The sequence below is a fragment of the Aethalodelphis obliquidens genome, unplaced genomic scaffold (genome assembly GCF_003676395.1).
Source record: "Aethalodelphis obliquidens isolate GAN/ISIS:26980383/991018 unplaced genomic scaffold, ASM367639v1 scaffold1, whole genome shotgun sequence".
NCBI classification, from domain to species: Eukaryota; Metazoa; Chordata; class Mammalia; order Artiodactyla; family Delphinidae; genus Aethalodelphis; species Aethalodelphis obliquidens.
Window position 1 is genome coordinate 84,194,762 of NW_020837945.1, and position 18,319 is coordinate 84,213,080.

Sequence of the window (18,319 nt, forward strand, 5' to 3'; positions counted from 1 at the left end):
GTCTTAGTTGCGGCATGCGGGAACTTCACTGTGGCATGTGGGATCTGGTTCCCTGACTAGGGATCGAACCCGGGCCCCCTGAATTGGGAGTGCAGAGCCTTAGCCACTGGACCAACAGGGAAGTCTCTGGTTTCTTTATGAGTCAGTTTTTTTTTTTTTTTTTTTTCCTCTGTACGCTGGCCTCTCACTGTTGTGGCCTCTCCCGTTGCGGAACACAGGCTCCGGACGCGCAGGCTCAGCGGCCATGGCTCACGGGCCTACCTGCTCTGCGGCACGTGGGATCTTCCCGGACTGGGGCACGAACCCGTGTCCCCTGCATCGGCAGGCGGACTCTCAACCACTGTGCCACCAGGGAAGCCCTATGAGTCAGTTTTGATAGGTTATATGCATTTAGGGATTTATTCATTTTCTAGGTTATCTAGTTGTTGGCATGTAATTGTTCATAGTAGTTTCTTATGATCCTTACTATTTCTGTGTTATCAGTTGTAATGCCTTCTGTCTCATTTCTGATTTTTATCTATTTGAGTATTTTTTCTGTTTTTCTTAGTTAGTCTAGCTAAACTCTGTCAATTTTGTTTATCTTTTCAAAGAACCAGCTCTTAGTTTCATGGATTTTTTTCTCTAGTCTTTTTAGTCTCTTTTTCATTTATTTACACTCTGCTTTGCTGTTTCTTTCTCTCTGCTAACTTTGGATTAGTTTGTTCTTTTTCTAGTTCTTCGAGGTGTAAAGTTAAGTTGTTTATTTGAGATCTTTATTTTTTTCTTAGCATAGGAATTTATTGCTGTAAACTTCCCTCTTAAACCTGCTTTAGGGCTTCCCTGGTGGCACAGTGGTTGAGAATCTGCCTGCCAATGCAGGGGACACGGGTTTGAGCCCTGGTCTGGGAGGATCCCACATGCTGTGGAGCAACTGGGCCCGTGAGCCACAATTACTGAGCCTGCGCATCTGGAGCCTGTGCTCCACAAGGGACGCCGCAATAGTGAGAGGCCCGCGCACCGCAATGAAGAGTGGCCCCTGCTTGCCACAACTAGAGAAAGCCCTCGCACAGAAACGAAGACCCAACACAGCCATAGATAAATAAATAAATAAAGCAAAACTGTCAGCAAGTAAAAATAAATAAACACTATTATATAAAAAAAAACTGCTTTAAGTTTTGGTATGTTATCTATTTCTATATTCATTTGTCTTAATTTTCCTTTTGATTTCTTCTTTGTCCTATTGGTTGCTCAGGAGCATGTTGTTTAATCTGCACATATTTGTGAATTTTTCAGTTTTCTTCTTTTAATTCATTTCTAGTTTTGTACCATTGTGGCTGGAAAAGATGCTTGATATGATTTCAGTCTTCTTAAATATATTAACACTTATTTTGTGGCTTAACACATGATCTATCCTGGAAAATGTTCCATGTACACTTGAGAGGAATGTGTATTCTGCTGCTGTTGGATGAAATGTTCTGTATATGACTGTTAGTTTAGTGTGTAGTTTAAGTCCAGTGTTTCCTTATTGATTTTCTGTCTGGATAATCTATCCATTGACAAAAGTGGGATACTGAAGTTCCCTATATTATTGTATTGTTATCTATTTCTCCTTTCAGATCTGTTAATATTTGCTTTATACATTTAGGTGCTTTGATGTGGGTGCATAAATATTTATAATTGTTATATCCTCTTGATGACTTGACCCCTTTATAACTGTATAGTGATCTTATTTGCCTCTTGTTACAGTTTTAGCTTAAAGTCTATTTTGTCAGATGTAAGTGTAGCTACCTCTCCTCTCTATTTTTATTTACATGGAATATATTTTTCCATCGCTTCACTTTCAGTCTATGTGTGTCTGTAAAGCTGAAGTGAATCTTTTGTAGGAATCATATGGTTAAATTTTTTTTTTAAATTCGTTCAGCCACTCTATGTCTTTTTTTTTTTGCAGTACACAGGCCTCTCACTGTTATGCCCTCTCCCTTTGCGGAGCACAGGCTCTGGACATGCAGGCTCAGCGGCCATGGCTCACGGGCCCAGGCGCTCCACGGCATGTGGGATCTTCCCAGACCGGGGCACGAACCTGTGTCCCCTGCATTGTCAGGTGGACTCTCAACCACTGCGCCACCAGGGAAGCCCTCTTTTTTTTTTTTTAATTTTTATTTAATTTATTTTTTTATACAGCAGTTTCTTATTAGTCATCAATCTTATACACATCAGTGTATACATGTCAATCCCAAATGCCCAATTCATCACACCAACCCCCCCACCCCGCTGTGGCTTTCCCCCCTTGGTGTCCATACGTTTGTTCTCTACATCTGCGTCTCTATTTCTGCCCTGCAAACCGGTTCATCTACCATTTTTCTAGGTTCCACATATATGTGTTAATATATGGTATTTGTTTTTCTCTTTCTGACTTACTTCACTCTGTATGACAGTCTCTAGATTCATCCACGTCTCTACAAATGACCCAGTTTCGTTCCTTTTTATGGCTGAGTAATATTCCATTGCATATATGTACCACATCTTCTTTATACATTCATCTGTCAATGGCCATTTAGGTTGCTTCCATGATCTGGCTATTGTAAATAGTGCTGCAAAGAACATTGGGGTGCATGTGTCTTTTTGAATTATGCTTTTCTCTGGGTATATGCCCAGTTGTGGGATTGCTGGATCATATGGTAATTCTATTTTTAGTTTTTTAAGGAACCTCCATACTGTTCTCCATAGTGGCCATAGCAATTTACATTCCCACCAACAGGGCAAGAGGGTTCCCTTTTCTCCACACCCTCTCCAGCATTTGTTGTTTGTAGATTTTCTGATGATGCCCATTCTAACTGGTGTGAGGTGATACCTCATTATAGTTTTGATTTGCATTTCTCTAATAATCAGTGATGTTGAGCAGCTATTCATGTGCTTCTTGGCCATCTGTATGTCTTCTTTGGAGAAATGTCTGTATAGGTCTTCTGCCCATTTTTGGACTGGGTTGTTTGTTTTCTTAATATTGAGCTGTATGAGCTGTTTATATATTTTGGATATTAATCCTTTGTCTGTTGCTTCATTGGCAAATATTTTCTCCCATTCTGAGGGTTGTCTTTTCGTCTTGTTTATGGTTTCCTTTGCTGTGCAAAAGCTTTGAAGTTTCATTAAGTCCCATTTGTTTATTTTTGTTTCTATTTCCATTACTCTAGGAAGTGGATCAAAAAAGATCTTGCTGGGTTTCCCTGGTGGCGCAGGGGTTGGGGGTCCGCCTGCCGATGCAGGAGATGGCGGTTCGTGCCCAGGTCCGAGAGGATCCCTCATGCCGTGGAGCGGCTGTGCCCGTAAGCCATGGCCGCTGGGCCTGCGTGTCTGGAGCCTGTTGCTCTGCAGTGGGAGAGGCCACAGCGGTGAGAGGCCCGCGTACCGCAAAAGAAAAAAAAAAAAAAGATCTTGCTGTGATTTATGTCATAGAGTGTTCTGCCTATGTTTTCCTCTAAGAGTTTTATAATGTCCTGTCTTACATTTAGGTCTCTAATCCATTTTGACTTTATTTTTGTGTATGGTGTTAGGGAGTGTTCTAATTTCATCCTTTTACAGGTAGCTGTCCAGTTTTCCCAGCACCACTTATTGAAGAGACCGTTTTTTCTCCATTGTATATCCTTGCCTCCTTTGTCATAGATGAGTTGACCCTAGGTGCGTGGGTTTAGTTCTGGGCTTTCTATCCTGTTCCATTGATCTATATTTCTGTTTTTGTGCCAGTACCATATTGTCTTGATTACTGTAGCTTTGTAGTATAGTCTGAAGTAAGGGAGTTTGATTCCTCCAGCTCCGTTTTTTTCCTCAAGACTGCTTTGGCTATTTGGGATCTTTTGTGTCTCCATACAAATTTCAAGATTTTTTGTTCTAGTTCTGTAAAAAATGCCATTGGTAATTTGATAGGGATTGCATTGAATCTGTAGATTGCTTTGGGTAGCACAGTCATTTTCACAATATTGATTCTTCCAATCCAGGAACATGATATATCTCTACATCTGTTGGTGTCATCTTTAATTTCTTTCATCAGTGTCTTATAGTTTTCTGCATACAGGTCTTTTGTCTCCCTAGGTAGGTTTATTCCTAGGTATTTTATTCTTTTTGTTCCAATGGTAAATCGGAGTGTTTCCTTAATTTCTCTTTCAGATTTTTCATCATTAGTGTATAGGAATGCAAGAGATTTCTGTGCATTAATTTTGTATCCTGCAACTTTACCAAATTCATTGATTAGCTCTAGTACTCTTCTGGTGGCATCTTTAGGATTCTCTATGCATAGTATCATGTCATCTGCAAACAGGGACAGTTTTACTTCTTCTTTTCCAATTTGTGTTCCTTTTATTTATTTTTCTTCTCTGATTGCTGTGGCTAGGACTTCCAAAACTATGTTGAATAACAGTGGTGAGAGTGGACATCCTTGTCTTGTTCCTGATCTTAGAGGAAATGCTTTCAGTTTTTCACCATTGAGAATGATGTTTGCTGTGGGTTTGTCATATATGGCCTTTATTATGTTGAGGTAGGTTCCCTCTATGCCCACTTTTGGGAGAGTTTTTTTATCATAAATTGGTGTTGAATTTTGTCAAAAGCTTTTTCTGCATCTATTGGGATGATCATATGGTTTTTATTCTTCTATTTGTTAATATGGTGTATCACATTGATCGATTTGCATATATTGAAGAATCCTTGCATCCCTGGGATAAATCCCACTTGATCATGGTGTATGATCCTTTTAATGTGTTGTTGGATTCTGTTTGCTAGTATTTTGTTGAGAATTTTTGCATCTATATTCATCAGAGATATTGGTGTGTAATTTTCTTTTTTTGTAGTATCTTTTTCTGGTTTTGGTATCAGGGTGATGGTGGCCTCATAGAATGAGTTTGGGAGTGTTCCTTCCTCCGCAATTTTTTGGAAGAGTTTGAGAAGGATGGGTGTTAGCTCTTCTCTAAATGTTTGATAGAATTCACCTGTTAAGCCATCTGGTTCTGGACTTTTGTTTGTTGGAAGATTTTTAATCACAGTTTCAATTTCATTACTTGTGATTGTTGTGGTCATATTTTCTGTTTCTTCCTTGTTCAGTCTTGGAAGGTTATACCTTTCTAGGAATTTGTCCATTTCTTCCAAATTGTCCATTTTATTGGCATAGAATTGCTTGTAGTAGTCTCTTAGGATGCTTTTTATTTCTGCAATGTCTGTTGTAACTTCTCCGTTTTTATTTCTAATTTTATTGATTTGAGGCCTCTCTCTCTTTTTTGTGATGGGTCTGGCTAATGGTTTATCAATTTTGTTTATCTTCTCAAAGAACCAACTTTTAGTTTTACTGATCTTTGCTATTGCTTTCTTAGTTTCTATTTCATTTATTTCTGCTCTGATCTTTATGATTTCTTTCCTTCTGATAACTTTGGGTTTTGTTTGTTCTTCTTTCTCTAGTTTCTTTAAGTGTAAGGTTAGATTGTTTATTTGAGATTTTTCTTATTTCTTGAGGTAGGCTTGTATAGCTATAAACTTGACTCTTAGAACTGCTTTTGCTGCATCCCATAGGTTTTAGATTGTCGTGTTTTCATTGTCATTTGTCTCTAGGTAATTTTTGATTTCCTCTTTGATTTCTTCTGTGATCTCTTGGTTATTTAGTAACGTATTGTTTAGCCTCCATGTGTTTGTGTTTTTTAAGTTTTTCTCCCTGTAATGATTTCTAATCTCATGGCATTTTGTCAGAAAAGATGCTTGATATGATTTCAATTTTCTTAAGTTTACTGAGGCTTGAATTGTGACCGAAGATGTCATCTATCCTGGAGAATGTTACATGTGCACTTGAGAAGAAAGTGTAACCTGCTGTTTGGGGATGGAATGTCCTCTAAATATCAATTAAATCTATCTGGTCTATTGTGTCATTTAAAGCTTCTGTTTCCTTATTAATTTTCATTTTGGATGATCTGTCCATTGGTGTAAGTGAGGTGTTAAAGTCCCCCACTATTATTGTGTTACTGTCGATTTCCTCTTTTACAGCTGTTAGCAGTTGCCTTATGTATTGAGGTGCTCCTATGTTGGGTGCATATATATTTGTAATTGTTATATCTTCTTCTTGGATTGATCCCTTAATCATTATGTAGTGTCTTTCCTTGTCTCTTGTAACATTCTTTATTTTAAAGTCTATTTTATCTGATATGAGTATTGCTACTCCAGCTTTCTTTTGGTTTCCATTTGCATGGAATATCTTTTTCTATTCCTTCACTTTCAGTCTGAATGTGTGCCTAGGTCTGAAATGCATCTCTTGTAGACAACATATATTTGGGTTTTGTTTTTGTATCCATTCAGCAAGCCTGTGTCTTTTGGTTGGAGCTTTGAATCCATTCACGTTTAAGGTAATTATCGATATGTATGTTCCTATGACCATTTTCTTAATTGTTTTGTGTTTGTTTTTGTAAGTCCTTTTCTTCTCTTGTGTTTTCCACTTAGAGAAGTTCCTTTAGCATTTGTTGCAGAGCTGGTTTGGTGGTGCTGAATTGTCTTAGCTTTTGCTTGTCTGTAAAGCTTTTGATTTGTCCATCAAAGCTGAATGAGATCCTTGCTGGGTAGAGTAATCTTGGTTGTAGGTTCTTCCCTTTCATCACATTAAGTATATCATGCCATTCCCTTCTGGCTTGTAGAGTTTCTGCTGAGAAATCATCTGTTAACCTTATAGGAGTTCCCTTGTATGTTATTTGTCGTTTTTCCCTTGCTGCTTTCAATAATTTTTCTTTGTCTTTAATTTTTGCCAAATTGATTACTATGTGTCTCAGCATGTTTCTCCTTGGGTTTATCCTGTATGGGACTCTCTGTGCTTCCTGGACCTGGGTGGCTATTTACTTTCCCGTGTTAGGGAAGTTTTCGACTATAATCTCTTCAAATATTTTATCTGGTCCTTTCTCTCTCTCTTTTCCTTCTGGGACCCCTAAAATGCAAATATTGTTGCATTTAATGTTGTCCCAGAGGTCTCTTAGGCTGTTTTCATTTCTTTTCATTCTTTTTTCTTTATTCTGTTTTGCAGCAGTGAATTCCACCATTCTGTCTTCCGGGTCACTAATCCATTCTTCTGCCTCAGTTATTGTGCTATTGAATCCTTCTAGTGTAGTTTTCATTTCAGTTATTGTATTGTTCACTGCTGTTTGTTTGTTCTTTAATTCTTCTAGGTCTTTGTTAAACATTTCTTGAATCTTCTCGATCTTTGCCCCCATTCTTTTTCCGAGGTCCTGGATCATCTTCATTATCATTATGCTGAATTCTTTTTCTGGAAGGTTGCCTATCTCCACTTCATTTAGTTGTTTTGCTGGGGTTTTATCTTGTTCCTTCATCTGATACATAGCCCTCTGCCTTTTCATCTTGTCTATCTTTCTGTGCATGTGGTTTTTGTTCCACAGGCTGCAGGATTGTAGTTTTTCTTGCTTCTGCTGTCTGCCCTCCACAGCAAGATCTTTTTTTGATTCACCAACGTCTCATTGTGGCTTCTCCTTTGTCTTTGGATGTTGGGTATCTTTTTTGGTGAGTCCCAGTGTCTTCCTGTCAATGATTGTTCAGCAGCTAGTTGTGATTCTGGTGTTCTCACAAGAGGGAGTGAGAGCACGTCCTTCTACTCTGCCATCTTGGTTCCTCCATGAGTCTTTTATCTATTTCCCACATTTGCTATCTTACTCAGTGATGATAAAGATCTCAAAAAAAGTGAACCTTTAGTTGATACACTAAAAATACTTTTCACTTTTTCATATCCTATTTATATGGTTGTAATTCTGGAGTCTCCTAATTTGTTAGCCCTAACCATAGAAGTGCTTATGTAGGTCCTGAGATGTTTATGGTAATCTTTTGTGATATTCTGTCCCAGCTTACACTAAGTGAAGACTAAGGGGTGATGTTGAAATCACATCACTCCAAATTCATATGTTGAATTAAACCCTAATATGAAAGTATTTGGAGGTGGGGCCTTTGGGAGGTGATGAACTCATGAAGGTGAAGCCCTCATGAATGGGATTCATGTCCTTATAAAAGAGACCCCAGAGAGCTCCTCCTCACCTTCAGCCATGTGAGAACACAGTGAGATGTTGATGAAACACTAAGCAGGCTCTCATTAGACACCAGATTTGTGCCTTATTCTTGGAAATCCCAGACTCCAGAATTGTGAAAAACAAATTTCTGTTGTTTATAAGCTATCCAGTCTATGCTATTTTTGTTCTAGCAGCCCAAAATGACTAAGACAATACCTCAAAATGTCTCTTTGAGAATTAAATGAGATGGTATATATAAAGTATTTGGCATATTGTTAATTCTCAGTAAATGTTGACTATTGTCACTAGGTCATTTTCTTATTATAGTAGTGATACCTATTCATTACAGCCAGTTAAGAAAATACAGAAAAACAAATCCTCCTACACTGTTGGTGGGAATGTAAATTGGTGCAGCCACTATGGAAAACAGTATGGAGGTTCCTCAAAAAACTAAAAATAGAGTTGCCATATGATCCAGCAATCCCACTCCTGGTCATATATATTTGGAGAAAACTCTAATTCAAAAAGATAACAATCTCCAATGTTCATAGCAGCACTATTTAAAATAGCCAAGACATGGAAGCAACCTAAATGTCCATCAACAGATGAATGGATAAAGAAGATGTGGTATATATACACAACGGAATATTACTCAGCCATAAAAAAGAATGAAATAATGCCATTTGCAGCAACATGGATGGACCTAGAGACTATCATATTAAGTGAAGTAAGTCAGAAAGAGAAAGACAAATACCATATGATATCACTTATATGTGGAATCTAAACTATGACACAAATGAACTTATTTATGAAACAGAAACAGACTCACAGACTTAGAAAACAAACTTATGGTTACCAAGGGGGAAAGGTGGTGTGAGAAGGATAAATAAGGAGCTTGAGATTAGCAGATACAAACTACTATGTATAAAATAGTAAACAGCAAGGTCTTACTGTATTGTACAGGGAATTATATTCAATATCCTATAATAAACCATAATGGAAAAGAATATGAAAAAGATATATATATATGTACATGTATATATATATATCTGAATCACTGTGCTGTATACCAGAAACTTATACAACATTGTAAAGCAACTATACCTCAATAAAAAAGAGAAAGAAAATATAGACAAACAAAAGGAAATAAAATGATGTATAATTCCATAATCCAGAGATAAACAGAGATATCTACTCTCAATCATTTTCTCTGTATATATTTTTATTTCACAAAATTTGATTTCATCATATTGTACCTATTGTTAACAGCTTTGTACATCATCATATAATCTTCTAAAAGCAAATCAAGACTAGATGAATAAAATTCTATTGTATAAGTGTACTGTACTGTAGTTTATCCTACCAAATCTCTTCTGTTTGATCTTTATGATTGTTTCCAATTTTTTTGCTGTTGCAGAGAGTCCTGCAATAAGCATTCTTATACAAACTTTCCCCCCAGATATCTGTGAGAATTTTGTTGGTTCGATCATAAAAGTATAGTTGCTCAGTTGAATAGTATCTATGTTTTTAGGATTTTGGATCCTTACTAATTGGCCACCAGAAAGTTGTTAAAATTTATATTTTAATCAGCAGAATATGAGAGTAGGTGTTGCCCTGTACCTTCATCAACACTAGGCATTTAGTTTTTAAAACAAACTTTCACTCATTTCCTTAATACTTTCTGAGGCACTATTCTAGGCATGAGGGTACAGTAGTGAAAAAAAGAGACAAAAATCTCCCTGTTCTCGTGAAGCTAACATTGAGTATGTTACATAATGTAGTTGCTGTAGAGGAAAATAAAGCAGAGCAGGAAGAAACAGAATGTCTGTTTTGTGGGGTTGGGGGAAGTGCAATTTCATGCAGGGAACCAGTGAAGTTCTCACTGAGAGGTGAATTTGGGCAAAGACCTGAAGGAGGTGAGAAGGTGGGTCTTGAGGATATTTAGAGGGTGAATTTTCCATGCAGAGGGAAGAGCAAGTGCAAAGATCCTGAGGCAGAAGCATTCTTGGCATGTTTATGAATTACTAGGAGACGAGTATAGTTGGAGTGAGATGCATAAAGAGGAGAATAAAAGGTGATGAGGTCAGAGAGGTAGCTGAAGCTTAGGTCATGTAGGGAACATTACACCATTATAAGGACTCTGAATGTCACTCTTCATGAGATGGGGAGTCATTGCAGATTTTTGAGCAGAGGAGAGGCATCATCTACCTTACATTTAAAGGATTACTCTGCCTGCTGTGTTGAGAATAGATTGAAGGGTGACAGAATGAAAGTAGTAGGGAGGCTGATTAGAAGGCTATGGCAGTAATTTAGAAAATAGAGGTTGGTAGCTTAGACCAGGGTAGTAGCAGTACAGTTGATGAAAAGAAGTCCAGAAGTAGGTGCAGTGAAATGGCGAGAGATTTGCTGATGAGACAAAGAGAGGAGGCAAGATTTTTGATTTGAGCTGCTGTAAGGATGGAGTTACCATTCACTGAGATGAGGAAGACTGGAAAAAGAATAGGTATGGGGGTAGATTAGGAGCTCAGTTTGGGTATGTTACCTTTGAGATGCCTTTTAGACGTCCATGTGGTGGTGTTACATGGAGAGTTGAACACACGAATCTAAAGTTCAGGGGAGAAGTTCGATGTGGAGGGAGTAGTGGTTTAGGGAGGTGCGTGGGTAAGGTTTAGGGATAATTTTTTTATGGTGTGATAGATTATACTGTTTGTTTGTTAATGGAAATGATCCAATAGAGAAGGAAAAACTGATGATACTGGAGAGGAGAGAATAATTGGTGCAATGTCATCAAGTAGGTAAGAAGGAATGGGATCTAGAAGACAAGTGGAAGGGTTGTCTTTAGATAGCAACAGAAACAATTCATCTGGAGTAACGGGAAGGAAGGCAGAATGGTTGAGTGTGTACACAGGTTTATGGCTAGACATGGTGGCAAAACCCTGTGGAATTTCTGTTTAATTTGCTTCTATTTTCTTGGTGAAATAAGTAGTAAAATGGTCAACTGAGAATGAAGGAGCTTGGACCAACCCACTGAGATCTATTGAAAACACATCACTCTTGCAGCAGTGTGGGGGATGGGCTGCATGGGCAATGCTGACCTGAAGAGACCACTGCAGTCATTCTCAGTGGGAGATGATGAGGACCTGGATAGGGAGGTGGTGCTACACATGGAGAGAATGCATACATTCTAGGTATGTTTTGGAGATAGGACACTCAGAACTTATTGATGGATTGGGAGTGGGTGCGAGGGAAAGGATATCAAGCATAATACTGTTTTGGAAAGCATTCTAAAAAGCCAATAAATTACAATGGCTTCTGTTATATGGAAATGAAGGCCTGGGAGCTCTTAGTATTTTGAGTCAACTGGAGCACACTACAGATCTTTTCTTTTCTAAAAACCCTCCTAACATTCTGATAATCTTTGATTTTTAACATAGTATGGTTAAAAAAAACAGCACACATGATTTAGAGAAGTTGTTGGTAATCATTGGGCTCGGTGAGTGGGTAGTATATCCTTGTTTTGCAGGTGAGGAGACTGAGGCCCAGAAAGGTCAATGAAGCTAATTACAAATGTGTGGGGGGGTGGAAATTAAACAAAAAGTTCTTATTAATTTAGAATAATGAAAAGCAATTTACACCTTAAATTGCAGATATTAACTACATGCTTATTTTGTTTTGTATAATGCCTAGGACAGAATCCCATGCAAACAGGTGCTTAAGAAATATATTTGACAATGATTCTGCATGATGTATTGATTGCCATTAATTGTTCAAAAACAATAAAAAAAATAAAAACATGTATAACAGATCTCACAATATTGGCAGCCTCTTACATTAAGGTTATACGATTCTCTAGCTCTTCCTGGAAGCAAGAGAGATGGGAACTTAGGTGTCCCATAGGTAAGATATTCTTTCTTAGATAAAAATGTGAAACTGAAACTGAGCAGACCTATGTAGAGGCCTTCCTCATGACAGAACCCCAGTGTGTGTCCTGCTTATCAGTGATGAAGAAAAAGACTGTGGAAATATACTGTGGCCTTCTATGCCCTCCATGAGTAGAGAGAGAAAGAAACAGGCCCTAGCAGTTGATGACTGGAGAAGCTAAGGAATATAGAAATAAAGATAGGTCAGTCAGGCAGAGAAATAACCATAACTTAAACAATAAATCAGCCTCAAGGACTCTCAGTTCCATTTTAAAGGTGATAAAGTCTAATGCACATTCCTCAGTTGTTTTACAGAAACCAGACCCCAACCAGACAGAGAATGATGACCATGAGCACGTAGCCCCCAGACTGGCTGGAGCCTGAAGACTGATAACGTGATCAATCTCTGTGACCTCACCTGGTTACCTCACCACACACCAATCAGAAGATTGCATGAACTGATCACATTCCCCATGACCCTCATCCTCACTTTGTCTTTAAAAACCCATCCCTAAAAACCATTAGGAAGTTCGGGTCTTTTGAGCATTAGCTGCCCCTTCTCCTTGCTTGTCACCTTGCAATAAATGCTACACTTTGCTTCACCACAACCTGGTGTCAGTAGATTGGCTTTGCTGTGCATTGGGCAAGTGGACCAAAGTTTGGTTTGGTAACAAAATTGAATGTTTGTTATGTCCTGAATCTCTGCTTTCAGCAGAAAAGTAAAAAGTAGACAGTAACTTTAAAACACTGATTTGGGCTTCCCTGGTGGCTCAGTGGTTGGGAATCCACCTGCCAATGCAGGGGACATGGGTTTGAGCCCTTGTCCAGGAAGATCCCACATGCCGCAGAGCAACTAAGCCCATGCGCCACAACTGCTGAGCCTGTGCTCTGGAGCCTGCGAGCCACGGCTGCTGAGCCTGCGTGCCACAGCTGCTGAAGCCCGTGCACCTAGAGCCTGTGCTCCGCGGTGGGAGAAGCCGCTGCAATGAGAAGACTGCGCAGTGCAACGAGGAGTAGCCCCCGCTCGCCTCAACTAGAGAGGGCTGGCACGCAGCAACGAGACCCAACACAGCCAAAAATAAATAAATAAAATAAATTTAAAACACTGATTTATTGAAGTTTCACATAGGATCCTAATTTTTTTGGTTTATACCTAACTCAAAATTTGAGTGTTTGATACTGGAGTTTCAATTCTATGTTTTAAAAGAACTATTGCTGTGCCAGTCACCCTTGTTTCTGGAATATGGTAACTTCCCCTAAAAAAGCAAACATTGGCAAAGTACTATGGTATAATATAGTCCATATTTTTTTATTTGTTGCCTTAGAATTTTTCCTTCACTAACTTAAAAATATTTTTAGTAAGCACTCTCTAAATGTCCAGTTTCTTGGGGCAAGGCTTTGTGTTTCCAACTTGAATATCAGCCCTTTGAGGGTAAGAAAGATTCTCTATTTCTGAGCATGCTTCACATAACACAATAAATAGTAGCTATTATGAATGTTACTTCAATAAAAAAATAATTGAAATCCTTAAACTTTAGTTTTTCATTTAGTAGATATGCCTTAAATTGTCACTTTTCCCTCTGTGTACAAACATGCATGTAAAGAACCACATTGTCTTTGGATCCATCTACCTCTGACAATTAATTATCTAATTAATTAATCATCTGATAATTAAAATGACCTCCTTTTGGCTGATATCGGATCCCAAGAAAGGTTCAAAAGAAACTTGACACATCATGTTGTGTCATGTTCCATTGTGAAACACCCCTGCTGTTTCTCATATTATGTCATATCTGATCACATGGTGGTAGCATTAAGTTGAACAAAACATGGTGACATATCAGAAAACAACCCAGTACATTCGATTTATGTGAAGTCACTCATTCTTCACTCTTTCAAAATGGTAGAGTCACTAGGCAAAGTTGGCAAATTTAGCATGTTTTAACCATCAACAAATCTAGGACTGCTATTTGTCAAGCAATTCACATACTGGACTTAGCCCTTTTCTCAATTTCGAATTCAGGATTTTGATTATGGCCCTTTGGACAACATATGGGTTTATGTGGCTTACAGTTCTTGCATGATCTTGTATTTCTGTCTACAGAATTCTTAAGTTAGCATTAGTTCTCACAGTGGAAGAAGTAGAGCTTTTTAGTGGATTTGGGACATACCATTTTTCTCCCTCTGTCTCCAAAAAAAGTGATTAACAAGAATTATTAGACTTGAAATGGAAACTCTGCAGGAAAATTCTAATTTCATAGTTTTCATTTGGTATTCTATATTCACGGCAGCCTCAGTTATGGCAGTATTATTGCCTTTATATTTATGGAAACATTTTTGGTTAAAGGTGGTGTACTGATTTCCAAAATGAAACTAGGATTCCATGGCCTGTGGAATACATTGAGCCCATGGAGGTATAATACATCTTTAGCATTGTATGTTAAACATTTTAACATACAGTACTCATGAGCCTTAGCTCAAAACTCCAATTTTCACTTACTGTGATTAATGTATTGTTATTATGGAGTAATATGGAATTTAGGGAGGACCTACACAGTAAAATTGACCTATGACTGACACACTGTAACAAGCTACAGATGACATGGGTCTCTTCTCAAAGGGGATATTGGCTTTCTGTATATAATTAATAACAAGAAAACTGTATCCTGACTTTACGGTCTGCAGTAGCATCCTGGAACAAAAAGGGCCATAAATTAACATCAATTATGCATTAAAGTTCCAATTAACCTGGCTGACACTGATATACTTTAACAAGGCACCTTTAGATAAAAGAAGAAACTCTCTAATTACTTGGAACAGGACCTTATGACCCATTCTGCTCTTTTATCCCAATTCCAACCTAATGAAGAATGAAGAGAGAGGGAGAAAGTTCTGCAGAAGGTGACAATGCAGCACCAGAACATATCCTCTGGGATACCATTTTACCATCAAAAACTCTCCACCATGAATACTCTATTGTATTTGTATTCTTAAAAACAAATACCCTCATTGAAGAAGAAGGGTATTGTAAGGTTGAAAATGGTGTCATCCTTTGAGATTTCCCAGCAGAACCCATTGAGCATATTATAAACTTGAAACAGAAGCTCCCCATTCTGCCTGGACCTGCTTTAGATTCATTCTCTAGGAGAGGAGTTCATTGGTTACTATTCCCTCTGCATTGCTCACTCTCCCTGTCCCTCAAATCTTTGGACAGCCTTCCTGTTTCCATTTCATCTGGGGAGAGCATTCTGGTCCCTGTTCCCCATCTGTTCTCCAGGTGGTTCTTTGGATTTTGTTCATTTTCGTCTTCTGTCCACTCCCTGGGCATGTTGCCCACTTACTTCTCTAGGTTTCCGTGTCCCTCCTGGTGTCCCTTGGTCAGTTAGCTTCATCCAAAATTGCATATGCACCATCTAGGCTGCACATTACATGCATTGAAGTATTTCTTCACCTGAAAACACAGAAATAGCAGATGAAGATGTGTTTAGAATGGATGGGAAAGAAAATGTGGTGACTGGGCTACAGGGAAAGTATGGGAGCAGGATGTATCCCAGTAACCTGAGGAGCCAGAGGAGGGAAGGACACACAGAATAAATTAAGAACTTATTTGTCTTTGTTGCACATTTATCTTTTTGTGGATCATTATCAAATGTTATCCTTTGCTTTCCTGCAGTGATCTCCTATTACATACCTGCTCATTTCTTCTTACAGTTCTTTTTTTTTGTTTTTTGCGGTACGCGGGCCTCTCACTGTTGTGGCCTCTCCCGTTGCGGAGCACAGGCTCCGGACGCGCAGGCTCAGCGACCATGGCTCACGGGGACCCGTGTCCCCTGCATCGGCAGGCGGACTCTCAACCGCTGCTCTACCAGGGAAGCCCCACCCTGCTCATTTCTTGATTTTTCCTGGAGCCTCTGCTCTAACACACCCTCCACAGTAGATGGAGGAGCCTTGTCTCACTTACCCTGTATTCAATCAGGCTTCCCTGCTCATCCCCTTTCCTCCTCCCACCAAATAGCCCAAGGCATAAATACTTTCTTCAAGGCTCTTCCCTGCCTACATCCAAAATGAGACTAACTTTTTATAGATATGAACTCAGCTTTTAGCCAAATAGGAAATTAAAAAAATCAAGAAATGCATCTAAATAAAGCAGAATTTCTACTTATACATTTGAATAAATATATCCAAGTTCTTTCAGGGCCACAGATATACGTGAATAGATACGTAGATCTAAGTGTGAAGTAAGTATCTAGAACAGATGCTTATGAATAGAGATGAAAGTAGGCATATAGAAATTAAATGTTGACAACATATGTGGCCAATGAAATTATCTCCAAATATAATTCTGACCACATTTTTGTGTTTTCTGTTTTGTTGGCAAAGGAAAGTGATAGTAAAAACATAGGACCAAGGATGTTAGTCCAGCTTGCAGGCTGGGATCTAGGGTTAATTGATTTGAGCTGAGGCTGGTGGGGGAAGGGCAGCCACCCTGCAGCAGGTAAAGCAGGCCCCAGGAATGACTTCATTTGAAAGCTGACTTTCTACCCCTAACCCATTTGCCTATGTGCTCAGGTCCAGGGCTTCCAATAGTTTTCCTGTCCCCAGCTTTGGGTTCTTCTGAACCTGATTTGACAATCCAGCTCTGTCCTCTGGCACCCCCGCTGAGTATGTCTTTAGCCTGCTTTACTGGAAATCTTAGTTCAAGGATAATCAGGAAAGTCTTACACTCTTCCAAACAGAAAGAACAAGTTATGTAAAAAAGTAAAAAGAGTCAGACTGGCCGTGTTCTTTTCCTTTGAAACATGAAATCCAGAAGACAGTGAAATATAGCATCTACAGAAGACTGTGATAAAATTATTGTAATCCAAGTCATATGAGAGGAAAAAAGAAACCAACCTGTGAACCTCTGTCTCAAACTGGTCCAGGCCACCCAGACCTTTCACCTGGATTACTGCAGTAGCCTACTCACGAGTCTGCTCTCCACACAACTGCTGGAAGGATTCTAAGACTGCTCAGATCACACCACTTCTATGCGCAGACTCCTTAAGTGGCTCTGATCTCAGCAGCCTTCCCCTTTTTCTCTTACTTCATCTATGACCCGCCCCCCTGTTCACACCTCTTCAGTCACAACGGCCTCCTTGCAGTCAGCCTGGGACTCACTTTACCAGATTCTCACATGGTTCCCTCCCTTCCTTCAGGTCTTCCTTCAATTACTGTTTGATTAAGGAAACCTTCTCTAACTCCATGTATTTTAATAAAACGGCAACCCCCTACACCAACTCCCAGTCATTCTCTATCTTCCTTATTCTTCTTTATTTCCTACCTAGCACCTATCATCTGCTTTCATGTGTATTTGTTTATTGTAGGTTTCCTCCTACTAGAATATGAGCAACATGAGGACAGGGGATTTCTGTGTTCATTGTTACCACATAGAACAGGGCCTTATAAGCTTCCACCATTTGTGTAATGAGGGAAAAGGTGCAAGATACTGTTCATGGAGGGAAAAAAAAGACATTTTTTAATATGTAGGGTCTCAGAGACTAGATTACCCCAAAACACCAGTTCTTGAGAGAGATCTTGGAATTACCCAGAAGGCCTGTTAAAAAAGAATATATTTTAAGGCCCCAAACCAGATCATCAGAATCAGACTTTTCTGAAGAAAAACCTAGAATCTGAGTATTGAAGCTACTAATTGAATATTTCCAAAGGGCCTTATGTAATTGATAATAAAGTATATAGCCCAAGTTTGGAAAACTCTGTGAGTCTATCTTAAAACAAATGAATCTGAGTAGACTTCAGTAGCAGTAAACTTTGCAGTGTGTGTCTGAGTGTATATAATATATAATTCTTTATCTATCCTCTATCTATCTATCTATGTATCTAGAGTTTAACTAGAAATTTGCAGTATAAATCCTATATGAGGATTCTTGAAATAGAACAGATTTTTATCTGATCCATTCTTTATATTGCTCATTTTTCAATATCATTTCGATTAGTTAGCCCAGCTGTAGTGCTTCAGTCCTAAGTTCCTTTTAGTAACAGACAGATACAGCTGGAAATGCATACACATGATACTTGTACTTGTAAAAATGAGCTCATCTGTCCATCTTAATGGGGGAGAGGAGAGAAAAAGAATCAGACACATGAGTCTCCCTGTTAATACTTAATTTAAGACACACTAGGATTCTGTGGCTGATGTTTGAGATAAGGGAAAATTCTTCTATACCCTAATATTCTCTGAGAGCATCACTATGTTATAGCACTGTATCATAACTGATACTCATACTGGTAACACATGTTAGAAAAAAAGTTAATTATGTTCACAATACACAATTTAAGATGGCAGGGAATTGTTAAAATGGCTAAACGTGATTAACACAAAATACCGTTTGATATTTAAAG

The 18,319-nt window shown here is 38.7% G+C and overlaps 1 long non-coding RNA gene across 1 annotated transcript; it reads right to left on the reverse strand.

Annotated features, from left to right (window-relative positions):
* Positions 1-371: 371 nt before the first annotated feature.
* LOC113622645 (uncharacterized) lies at positions 372-17,441 on the reverse strand. The gene is made up of 3 exons (XR_003433603.1): positions 17,431-17,441; positions 9,730-9,735; positions 372-534 (listed from the first exon to the last, which is right to left on the reverse strand). It is a non-coding gene; the product is annotated as an uncharacterized LOC113622645 (long non-coding RNA).
* Positions 17,442-18,319: the final 878 nt, after the last annotated feature.